We start from the raw sequence: 12,010 nt of genomic DNA, 5'->3' as shown, positions 1-12,010 counted from the left end.
GGCCTGTAGCCCGCCAGGCTCTTCTGTCTATGGGATTCTCCAGGCAAGATTAATGGAGGGGGTTGCTATTTCCTTCTCCAGGGGATCTTCCCATCCCAAATCTTCTGTAGTAAAAAATCAAAAATGAAATAAAAGATACGACTTTTAAGACCTTTGAGTAATTGACCTTGATGCTCAAGAAGTTTTAAACTTTTTGATGTTGTTTATTAGCAGAAATTTCTCCCTCAAAGCAGAAAGAAAACAAAAATAAACCAACCTCCCCAAACCTTGCTAGCTAAACCATAGCACACTCGACTGCATTAGTCCCCGTCTCAGGCAATAGACATACATTCCACAGCTTATCTTTAGTACAATGCTTTATGTTAAATAATCAGTTTCTTTACTGTCAGTTTATGACTCATCATACTTCTAACCTTTTCTTCAGGCTCATCTTAGCCCTACGTGTTTATTAATGTATGATTATTTCAGTTAAAAAAGCCTTTCCTCCTTTAGAATGAGATGTTTTGTGAAACAAAATTAGGTTAGAGTCTCACATCATAAAAGAAAAAGTAAATATTTGTCTATAAAAGTTATTTCACTTGGCATCTTACGGGAACAATGATGTTTCATTTTCTCCATTTATTCAAAGATCCTTCCTCTACAGACAGGCAGTATTCTTATCTCAGTTACTCACACTTTGAATCACAGCAACATATAAAAAGGGGTTCAGCAGTTTCCAAAATATGTGAATGAATAATACAAGACTAAAGGTCTGAGAATTCCAGTTGCCTCCAGTATAGCCTCAAAGGCTTCAATCTAAAACAATAGTCTGATCAGAAAGGGGGTCATGCTGTCCAGCAAACATGAGCTTTTCATTTTGTTCTGTTCTATGTGGTGGTATGAACATTGCCCCCGGAAAGTGACATGAATGATTAGACTCACACTACAAGCTATCGGAGTGTGTACACCAGAGTTAGCAAGCGTGCCAAAGAAGGGAGCCGAAGGAAGGGCCACCTTTCTTGTTCAGTTTACCTGGGTGGGTCTGAGTTGAACTCCTGGATGTCAACACACAATCCTTCACCCATCCTTCAGGCCTTTTACTTCTTACCAAGTCATAGATGAATTTGGTGGCGAAGTGGACAAAACAAACTGGGAGGGATAGGTGACATATTCCCAGAGTGTCTCCCCTGGACTATAGGGCCTTCCTGACGTTGATCGTTCCTGCTGTAGTCACTGAATTGGGTCTTTTCCTCTAGGTAGTGGGCCAAGCTATTTTTCTGCTTCCTAGTTATCCTATGGAAATTTTCCTAGTATGTATTTCTGAAATTTTGTTCTAAGTGATATAGTAGCTTATTTGCAATATGAATCCAAATGAATTGCCATAAAACTATTTAAAAAATATATTCTCAGAACCTTCAACGATTGATCCAACAGAGTGATTTTTATGGAGCTTTCAGGTGATATTTTAGGGAAAGGGCATCAGGAAGCTCATTTCATGGGCAGCTCATCTATTCTTCTGTGCTCCATATATATCTTTTGTTTGTAAATGTCCTTCCTTGTTTGTGGCTATAATTCCTATTTATTTTCAAACCCGTTCTTCAAGCTATTTCCCCAGTTACCAAAACCTCATTGAATTTTGACCCACATGTACTAAATGAAGCCACCCTGAATTAACTACTTTTGCAGAGATAGGCTTTGTAAACCTTTTGTTATTCTATTGTGTTTTTGAGTTAATTCTTGAGTTGTGATGACCCTGTCTTTGTCCAAAAACAAAAAAGATCAAGGATGCATGAAAAGAGGATGAACTTCTCTGGTGGCTCAGTGGTCAAGAATCCATCTGCCAGTGCAGGAGACAGAAGAGATGCAGGTTCAATCTCTGGGTTCGGAAAATCCCCTGAAGGAGGAAATGGCAACCCATTTCAGTATACTTGCCTGTATAATCTCATGGACAGAAGATCTTTGTGGGCTACAGCCCATGGGGTCATAAGGGGTTGCAAAGAATCAGACACTACTTAGCATACACCTACCCCACCCACAATCCAGAATCCATCTTGCCAGTTTCGTATACCATCATGAACTTCACATGGCTCTCTACCTATTTTCAGTTCAATTCAATTCAGTCACTCAGTCGTGTCCAATTCTTTGCGACCCCATGAACCACAGCACACCAGGCCTCCCTGTCCATCACCAACTCCTGGAGTCCACTCAAACTCATGTCCATTGAGTTGGTGCTGCGATCCAACCATCTCATCCTCTGTTGTCCCCTTCTCCTTCTGCCCTCAATCTTTCCCAGCACCAGGGTCTTTTCAAATGAGTCAGCTCTTTGCATCAAGTGGCCAAAGTATTGGAGTTTCAGCCTCAGCATCAGTCCTTCCAATGAACACCCAGGACTGATATCCTTTAGGATGGACTGGTCGGATCTCCTTGCAATCCAAGGGACTCTCAAGAGTCTTCTCCAACACCACAGTTCAAGAGCATCAATTCTTCAGCACTCAGCTTTCTTAACAGTCCAACTCTCACATCCATACATGACCAGAGGAAAAACCATAGCCTTGACTAGATGGACCTTTGTTGACAAAGTAATGTCTCTGCTTTTTAATATGCTGTCTAGGTTGGTCATAACTTTCCTTCCAAGGAGTAAGCATCTTTTAATTTCATGGCTGCAATCACCATCTTCAGTGATTTTGGAGCCCCCCAAAATAAAGTCTGATACTGTTTCCACTGTTTCCCCATCTATTTGCCATGAAGTGATGGGACTGGATGCCATGATCTTTGTTTTCTGAATGTTGAGCTTTAAGCCAACTTTTTCACTCTCCTCTTTCACCTTCATCAAGAGGCTCTTTAGTTCCTCTTCACTTTCTGCCTTAAGAGTGGTATCATCTGCACATCTGAGGTGATTGATATTTCTCCCAGCAATCTTGATTCCAGCTTGTGCTTCTTCCAGCCCAGCGTTTCTCATGATGTACTCTGCATATAAGTTAAATAAGTAAGGTGACAATATACAGCCTTGACATACTCCTTTCCCTATTTGGAACCAGTCTGTTGTTCCATGCCCAGTTCTAGCTATTGCTTCCTGACCTGCATACAGGTTTCTTGAGAGGCAGGTCAGGTGGTCTGGTATTCCCATCTCTTTCAGAATTTTCCACAGTTTATTGTGATCCACATAGTCAAAGGCTTTGGCCTAGTCAATAAAGCAGAAGTAGATGTGTTTCTGGAACTCTCTTGCTTTTTTGATGATCCAGTGGATGTTGGCTATTTGATCTCTGGTTCCTCTGCCTTTTCTAAAACCAGCTTGAACATCTGGAATTTCATGGTTCACGTATTGGTGAAGCCTGGCTTGGAGAATTTTGAGCATTATTGTTTTAGCATGTGAGATGAGTGCAATTGTACAGTAGTTTGAGCGTTCTTTGGCATTGCCTTTCTTTGCGATTGGAATGAAAACTGACCTTTTCCAGTCCTGTGGCCACTGCTGAGTTTTCCAAATTTGCTGGCATATTGAGTGCAGCACTTTCACAGCATCATCTTTCAGGATTTGAAATAGCTCAACTGGAATTCCATCGTCTCAACTAGCTTTGTTCATAGTGATGCCTCCTAAGTCCCACTTGACTTCACATTCCAGAATGTCTGGCTCTAGGTGAGTGTGAGTGATCACACCATCATGATTATCTGGGTCATGAAGATCTTCTTTGTACAGTTCTTCTGTGTATTCTTAAATTTTTAAGGAGTTCACAATAGAACCAATTGGGATGTACAGGATGTTTTTATCTTTTGGGGGGCTTATTTTTTACCCTTTGATGTTTTTGACAAATGGAGTTTTTCTTTTTTCTCTTTTACTCTTTATCTGTGAAGAAGAAAGCTATCTAACTCTGTGAAGATTCAATGAGCCCCTTTTCTATGTTCAGCACTGTGCTTGGATACTTTTTCACATCTGTCATGACTTTCATATCCACTTACCCTCATGTAGAAAAATTCACAGTTTTAATAGAGAAAAAAACCTCAGAGTGTCATCTTTTGATACTCATGATTAATTGGATAAATCAAATGAAATAAAGTCACTTGTCCTACATTTCAGGTTGTTATTTAGAAGAAGAAAGTAGACATATGAGTACCAACCTGAATCTCTCTTCTATTATCTAGACCATTCTGTTGTCTCAGGCAAATGTGTGTATGTGTGTTTGTGTGTGTGTGTGTGTGTATGAGAGAGAGAGAGAGGGATTGAAAACAACCAAAACCTATGATACACTCTCATCAGGCATTAACACAGAAAGAGAGTATATATTAGTTTATTATTTTCTGTTAAGCTCTCCACTAGCTTAGTGGAGCAAACAAGAGATTTCGGACTGTACTATAAAATATTCTAAAACATTTTATTTACATTTATTTCCCATGGATGGAGGAGCCTGGTAGGCTGCAGTCCATGGGGTCGCTAGGAGTCGGACATGACTGAGCGACTTCACTTTCACTTTTCACTTTCATGCCTTGGAGAAGGAAATGGCAACCCACTCCAATGTTCTTGCTTGGAGAATCACAGGGACTGGGGAGCCTGGTGGGCTGCCGTCTCTGGGGTCGCACAGAGTTGGACACCACTGAAGCAACATAGCAGCAGCAGCAGCAAGTGGTCTTATGTGGTCAGTGACCAAATTTCCAATGAGTTTATGTTAGCAAAATGAGACAGGAGTATTCTTAGATCTCTGAGCCCTGCAGGCAGAAAAATGACTATTGTTTGCTAATTTGCCTCAGAAGAGAAGACCAAGCTAGGTTTACAGGAAATTAAACAAAGACACACTGCCTCTTTCTCCTCCTGTATCACCAGAGTCTAACAACCATGGGTCTTTTTGATTGAATGGTGCTCTCTCTTCATCTACACCTACTTTTTTTGCTGTTGTTCTCTGTATTCCTACTTTCTTCTTACTCCATGATACATTAATGACAATCCAAGGGAAAAATAGCCTTCGAACGGAAAAAGGACAAAAATCTGCTTTCTTCAGGCAATGGATGTACTTTATAAATAGAAAATGTGAAATGAATAACTGATCTTGTTTTTAGTTTTGCATTTGGTGCTAGAAAAAATCAGAGTGAAATGTGTGGCTCCTTTTAATAATTGCATAGAATTCTAAAGGCACTAGAATCGAATATATTTCTATTGTACTGAGTCTCCGGTTAATCTCATCATTTCATTCTCTTTTGGCTTCCGATTTGCTTGTTTTCTTTTTCATTTCTCTTATTTTATTGCATGCATTTTAAAAGCCTCTTCAAATCCTCTTGTTGGAATTGGAAACTGAGGTGGAGGACTAGGAGAGAACAGGGAGGCACGTCAGTGCAGAGGAAAGAAAATGAAAGCAGAGACTTCCATTATGGCCAAGAGACTCTGTTTAATAATTTTTTGCATTATGCCTTTTGAAACTGCTTATTTCCTGCCTTTTTTTGTTTGTTTCTGATTTCTGAAAATTTTACTTCAGCACATTTGTCTCCTCAAAAGTTTGTATGAAAAAACATGTTTTTTCTTGATTCCCATATTCTGTGATAGATAACACTGATGTACTATAGAAAAATATGATGCTAAATCCTCTGATGTATGTAAACCATTGTCATTGAATGAAATATTCTTATCTGTGACTTTAGATTTTTATTTCCTGAAATATTGATTTTCATCTCTTTAGACCGAATTACTTGAAAAACAGTATTAGAACATCTACCTCAGCCTTTGCTTTCATAGATAACAATGTTTTATTTTTATCCTAAAGGACTGGTTTTTAAAATTTAGAAACAATTTAGCTTTCAAGTTTGAGAGTGCTAAGAGAAAAGGAAATTCTCTTATTTTAGAATCTGAAAGTTTTGGACATAAAAAATAATCAAATGTGTTACCACTAATATCAAATTTTGATATATCCCTAGGCATTTCTTTAATATTGAAGGAACAACAAGGAAAACTTCAAAATATAATAAAACAATTCTATCAATGTCAATATTAGAAAATTGCTTTTTGAAGAAGCTCAAGCATATGCTGTAGAATATACATTTTTAGAGTATAGACTATCAGTAGAATTATCGTCTACTGCACTGAGTGCAGCAGACACAAAAATTTTGGTGATGATATTGTGATATAACCACTCAATGCAAGTATAATATGAAAGACAGCATGAACAGAAAAATTTAAAACCATAATAGATTATCCATTCAGCATAGAATTCAGCATAGAATTACTGGGCACCAGTAAATGAAACTGAATACAGGAAAAAGGGCTTGGGTTATTTTATTTTTTTATGGTAAGATGAAACAAATTTTTTACGGGAACCAATGGCTTTTGAAGTAAAAGTGAACATGGAATATTCCTTTTTGCCTTGTTATTCGGTTGTCAAATTGAGAAGAACTTTGGTCATAGAAAGTCATGGAGTGATGAGAAGTGAGATCTGAGAGGGGCTTTGAGGGCTACATCATTTGATCACCTTCTTTTATGGTGGAAGAAACTAAGCATAGAGAGATGTACAAATGTTTGAGACCTTTTCTCTGCCCTTCCCTAGGCTCCATTTAAAACTGAAATGACCTTCTGTGCAGTAACTGCATTGTGTGCCATGTGTATTTCTGGATGTGCATTGCTGATATACTCAGCCACTATGTAGCTAAAGTGAGGTAGGCATGCAAAGGTTTTTAATCTTCTTTTCAAAGATGCCCATGCTGGGAGTGTACTGGGAATTTTGAGATATTTTCTCATTATACTGAATGTGGTAACAGAACCATATATTTTAAGGAGAACCAAGTTTGCTCCTTTTCCTTTGTTTTACTCTCCTACAATCCATGATTTAAGCCTATCAATTCCATGTAGTTGACTTACAACCTCTCTCTCAAGTTCCATCACTATGTTTCCAGGTTTTTTGGGGGACATCTGTAATTTTCTCAAGTGCAGTGTCTCAGTTCAGTTCACTTCAGTGGCTCAGTCATGTCCGACTCTTTGCAACTCCATGAATCACAGCACACCAGACCTCCCTGTCCATCACCAACTCCGGGAGTTCACTCAGACTCAAGTCCGTCGAGTCAGTGATGCCATCCAGCCATCTCATCCTCTGTCCTCCACTTCTCCTCCTGCCCCCAACCCCTCCCAGCATCAGGGTCTTTTCCAATGAGTCAACTCTTCGCGTGAGGTGGCCAAAGTACTGGAGTTTCAGCTTTAGCATCATTCCTTCCAAAGAACATCCAGGACTGATCTCCTTCAGAATGGACTGGTTGGATCTCCTTGCAGTCCAAGGGACTCTCAAGAGTCTTCTCCAACACCACAGTTCAAAAGCATCAATTCTTCGGCACTCAGCTTTCTTCACAGTCCAACTCTCACATCCATACATGACCACTGGAAAAACCATACCCTTGACTAGACGAACCTTTGTTGGCAAAGTAATGTCTCTGCTTTTTAATATGCTATCTAGGTTGGTCATAACTTTCCTTCCAAGGAGTAAGCGTCTTTTAATTTCATGGCTGCAATCACCATCTGCAGTGATTTTGGAGCCCAGAAAAATAAAGTCTGACACTGTTTCCACTGTTTCCCCATCTATTTGCCATGAAGTGATGGGACCAGATGCCATGATCTTTGTTTTCTGAATGTTGAGCTTTAAGCCAACTTTTTCAGTCTCCTCTTTCACTTTCATCAAGAGGCTTTTGAGTTCCTCTTCACTTTCTGCCATAAGGGTGGTGTCATCTGCATATCTGAGGTTATTGATATTTCTCCTGGAAATCTTGATTCCAGCTTGTGTTTCTTCCAGCCCAGAGTTTCTCATGATGTACTCTGCATATAAGTTAAATAAACAGGGTGACAATATACAACCTTGATGTACTCCTTTCCCTATTTGGAACAAGTGTGTTTTTCCATGTCCAGTTCTAACTGTTGCTTCCTGACCTGCATATAGGTTTCTCAAGGTCAGGTGGTCTGGTATTTCCATCTCTTGAAGAATTTTCCACAGTTTATTGGGATCCACACAGTTAAAGGCTTTGGCATAGTCAATAAAACAGAAGTAGATGTTTTTCTGGAACTCTCTTGCTTTTTCCATGATCCAGTGGATGTTGGCAATTTGATCTCTGGTTCCTCTGCCTTTTCTAAAACCAGCTTGAATATCTGGAAGTTCACGGTTCAAGTATTGCTGAAGCAATGTCTCAAAGGGTGCTTATTCTTTCTTATGTACTACAAACACCACGACCATCGCCATCATAACAATCAGTAATAGCAAAATAACCAATAACATCACTGAAGAAGATGTAACGAATGGAGAGCTGAGATAATTAGAAAGGCAAAAGCTAATTATATTTTTAGAAATAGGGAGTAAAGGAGGAAGGGTAAAATAGAACTCACAAATTTCAGCATGTAAGAATGGATAGATAGTAATATCATTATTTAGCAGAGAAGGAGAAGAAGAAAAGGAGATTTGGTTTTGATAAAGAGTTCAATTTTGAGTGTATTATGTCATGTAACAAAAGAAACATGACTATTATACCTGAATATATGTTTGCAGTTCAGCTGGGCAATTTATTTATAAGTCATCAAGCTCTAGATGGTATTTCCAATCATGGAAGTGGATGAAATTGCCTTTCTGTATGATGAAAAATGTGAAGAATGTTGAAGGCAGAGAAGAACAAAGTTTCATAAAGGGACAGAAAAGAAGAGAGGGAGAGAGGAAGGGAGAGAAGGAGAGAGGATATGAAGATGTTATATAATGATACAATACTTCAGGATGTGAATGAGAAAGAAATGAATTTTTAAAATGTCAGAGCCAGAAGCTAGTCTGTGGAAAAGTCTTCTAATCAGAGGACACAATTTTGTAAATCAGGGATTTGATTTTTATCAATATCCAAGAAAATGGCTCTTTTCCATTATTATTATATTTGATTATACAACATAAAATGCATTTATTCATAGACCATAATATTGATGTCAATTGTTTGAAATAGAATTTATCAGAATTCTTGCTTCTGAAAGAACAAGTTTGTAGCAATACCACCGCTATGAGTATGTCTATATGTGAACTCATATATTTTATATAGTCGAATATACTAAATCACATTTATACCTAATTTCCTTATAAATCTTATAGCTCATATAAGAAAGAAATTTGATAGAAATTTCCCAAATTTAATAATATTAAAAATTTACATTACAATTTCTATATAAACTTGTAGAATGGGAAGACATTTTTCTATAGTCTTAATAAAAATAAATTTTGATCAACAAAGCTAGAGAAAAATTAAATTATTTTTCTACTTTCCTATAGAAAATGATAAGGCAAAATTGTCAAAAACTTTAAAATATCTACCAACCTATGAATGGTATATAACGTGTCATCATTTTAATTAAAATTTTAATGATTATAGGTTGAAATAATTTAATGTATTCCTTGATGAGTCATATTGCCTCTGTATTAATTTGTTTTTACTCTTTGCCCATTTTTTAAATCATGTTTTTCTTATTGACTTGTTAGAGATTAAAATGGATACTGTAAATATTTTTTTCAGGCTGCTAGTGTTTAATTTTATTCATCATGGTTTTCTGTTTCTTAAAACTGTCAAATTTAATTCCTGTATGGTGTGTGTATGTATGTGTTTTGCATCTATTTTTCATAAAGACTTTTCTTATTATGTGGTTGTTGAAACATTTTTGAAATTTCCTTTTAATAATTTAAAAATATAGATTTTCTTCAGAATGTATTTTTGATTTTTTAAAAAATGCAGTGCTTGCTTATTGTAAAAATAAATAATATAGAAAAGCACAAAGGAAACAAAATGGAATGCTATAATCTGGAGATAGTGTTTTGGCTAACATCCTTCTAAACTTCTTATACATGAGAAGAGTAACATTCATTTGTAGTGGCTACTGGCCTGGCGTTGCACTAAGCAAATTTATAACATTGAGGGGAGAGGCACTTTATCATCCCCATTTTACAGATGAGCAAACTAAGCCTCAGAGATCCGATACTTTACTCAAAGTTATAAAGCCCGTAAGTGACAGAACTGGAGTTACTGTTCACCGGGTCTGTTCACTCACCCATGCTGCCTCCCTGTAACACACAGAGAATTCCTCAGGTAGAATTTGAGTCTTGCAGCTCTTCCAAGCCCAGCACATAGGAGACACTAAAAAAATGCTTATTTTATTTGGTTATCTAAAAAATGTATTTGATCTGTACCAAAAAAACAGCTGAACATAACTTTATCCTTGGGATGAAAAACGACAATTCCTCTCCTCCTGTCACATTTCTATTGTTCATGGGGTCATTTTCAGCATTTGTCACTTCCCTCTGAATTTATAATTTGAGAGTAAAGTTATCAGTAACCCTTAACACTACTGATCTTGCTGTTTCATCATTTACTCTTTTCAAAAGGAGTAACTTATCCAGTTTATGTGTTTAGAATAAAGAGTTGCTCATGTACAGCTCTGCCACTTTTCCTCTCTCTCTCTGAAATTCAACTGCTAAAAGGGAACATGTTATATTCCACTGATACAGGTTCCAAATTGTAAAGGGGCTGGTCCCCACACAGGGAGGTTGCCAGTGGGCCAGGCCTGTGGGATACTATATTTCATTCTGGGTTTATAATTAAGAAGCCATTATTATTGCATAACTATGTCACAGCAGCTAAGTATTTTTCAGTAATAAAGTTGACTTTTTTGCTGATTAATTGTGAGCTATCTCTCAGTTGGTTCAAACAGCAGAGAAAGTAGGAGTGACGTTTAGTAGGACTGTTTAAACATTCATATTGCCTACTGGGAACTTATCTATAATTTTCAAAAATTTATTTCACTGATTTATTGATTTTTAACTTGTGCTCCAAAATCACTGCAGATGGTGATTGCAGCCATGAAATTTAAAGATGCTTACTCCTTGGAAGGAAAGTTATGACCAACCTAGATAGCATATTCAAAAGCAGAGACATTACTTTGCCAACAAAGGTCCATTTAGTCAAGGCTATGATTTTTCCAGTGGTCATGTATGGATGTGAGAGTTGGACTGTGAAGAAAGCTGAGCGCCAAAGAATTGATGCTTTTGAACTGTGGTGTTGGAGAAGACTCTTGAGAGTCCCTTGGACTGCAAGGAGATCCAACCAGTCCATTCTGAAGGAGATCAGCCCTGGGATTTCTTTGGAAGGAATGATGCTAAAGCTGAAACTCCAGTACTTTGGCCACCTCATGCGAAGAGTTGACTCACTGGAAAAGACTCTGATGCTGGGAGGGATTGGGGCAGGAGGAAAAGGGGACGACAGAGGATGAGATGGCTAGGTGGCATCACCAACTCTATGGACGTGAGTTTGAGTGAACTCTGGGAGATGGTGAGGGACAGGGAGCCCTGCCATGCTGCAATTCATGGGGTCGCAAAGAGTAGGACACGACTGAGCAACTGAACTGAAGTGAAATGAACTTGTGTTCTTAAAAAAAAAAAAAAAGATTTCTGAAAGGTGGAATAAAGGGGCCAAAGTAAAATCTTGTGCCTGTGTTCAGTCATCTTAAAAATGAAAGATTATTTTGTATTCACTTTGAGTATGTAATAAAGGCAAATCTTGTGCTATTTATGAACTTGAGAATAAATTTCAACCTTTTGTAAAGCTTGCACATGAAATCTTCATGCTATGTAATATATGTGTGGATTGTATTAGGATTACCTGTTTTGTTGTTTTTCTGTAAGTTTGTGGAGTATAACGAACAGACTCAACCTGTACTCTGCGATGTGTCTGTCTGAACGACAGGATCAATTCTCCTGACCCCAAAGCCCAGATCTGTATAATTTCTTTAAATTTGAAATTCCCATTCATCTCATGTTTTTAAAGTATTCCCTACTCCTTAAGAACAAATCAAAAATAAATGATACCTCCCCATCCCATGTCATCTTATCATTCCCTCATTGATCACCATTTTTTCCCCCTCCCCTATTGCCAAAGGAAAAGATCAGATGACATGTTAAAGTAGTGAGGCTGAATGATAGAAAGAAAAGAAGCCCCTGACAGATTTCAGGAAGCAAGTCTAGTTATTGACAGCTGGGTTGTGATATTTCTTTGTGGAACACAA

At 37.8% G+C, this 12,010-nt stretch overlaps 1 protein-coding gene across 2 annotated transcripts in view; it reads right to left on the bottom strand.

The window, feature by feature from the left end:
• OPRM1 (opioid receptor mu 1) overlaps positions 1 to 12,010 on the bottom strand; it is a 164,402-nt gene that overhangs the window by 127,045 nt on the left and 25,347 nt on the right. The window lies entirely within an intron of this gene.

This window comes from Bos mutus, chromosome 9 (genome assembly GCF_027580195.1).
Source record: "Bos mutus isolate GX-2022 chromosome 9, NWIPB_WYAK_1.1, whole genome shotgun sequence".
NCBI lineage: Eukaryota > Metazoa > Chordata > Mammalia > Artiodactyla > Bovidae > Bos > Bos mutus.
Note: the sequence above shows the minus strand (reverse complement) of the source record. Positions and strands in the feature narration are given on the sequence as shown.